The sequence below is a fragment of the Falco punctatus genome (assembly GCF_963210335.1).
Source record: "Falco punctatus genome assembly, chromosome: 6".
Taxonomy (NCBI): domain Eukaryota; kingdom Metazoa; phylum Chordata; class Aves; order Falconiformes; family Falconidae; genus Falco; species Falco punctatus.
In genome coordinates this window covers 67,057,557-67,058,044 of record NC_137585.1, presented here as the reverse complement: position 1 = coordinate 67,058,044, position 488 = coordinate 67,057,557, and positions in this window count along the sequence as shown.

Genomic DNA, 488 nt, shown 5'->3' with positions numbered 1-488 from the left:
ACTTTCATGGTTGCAATGCCTGTGAGAATTCAGAACTACAAGGTCTTGTTCAAAGAGTGCTATGACATCTATGGAAGAAGAGAAAGAGCGACAATGTCTTTTGGAAGGATACGCACAAATGTGCTCATACACAGACAATGTTATTTAAAATGCTTCTTTGTATATTTGGGGGGCATTGTCTGCTTCTTTTCATTATGAGTTTGATGTATTTTGTATGTGCATGAAGTGGTCAAATTATAAATATAATTAAGAACCATATTTGGCTGAAATAATCTGTATTATTCCTCATCATTTATTTTCACCAGACAATATGACTATGTGCAGATCAGTAGTCACACATTATTTACAGATGCCCTTTACTGTGCATTTTATGAGCAGAGATCTCAGATCAGGACAGAGGGATGTTAGTATACAGTAACCAAGTGGGAAACTGTGGCACAGGATAATGAGTAACTTCAGTCTGTTAATGTCAGGTAGATTTGAGAAAG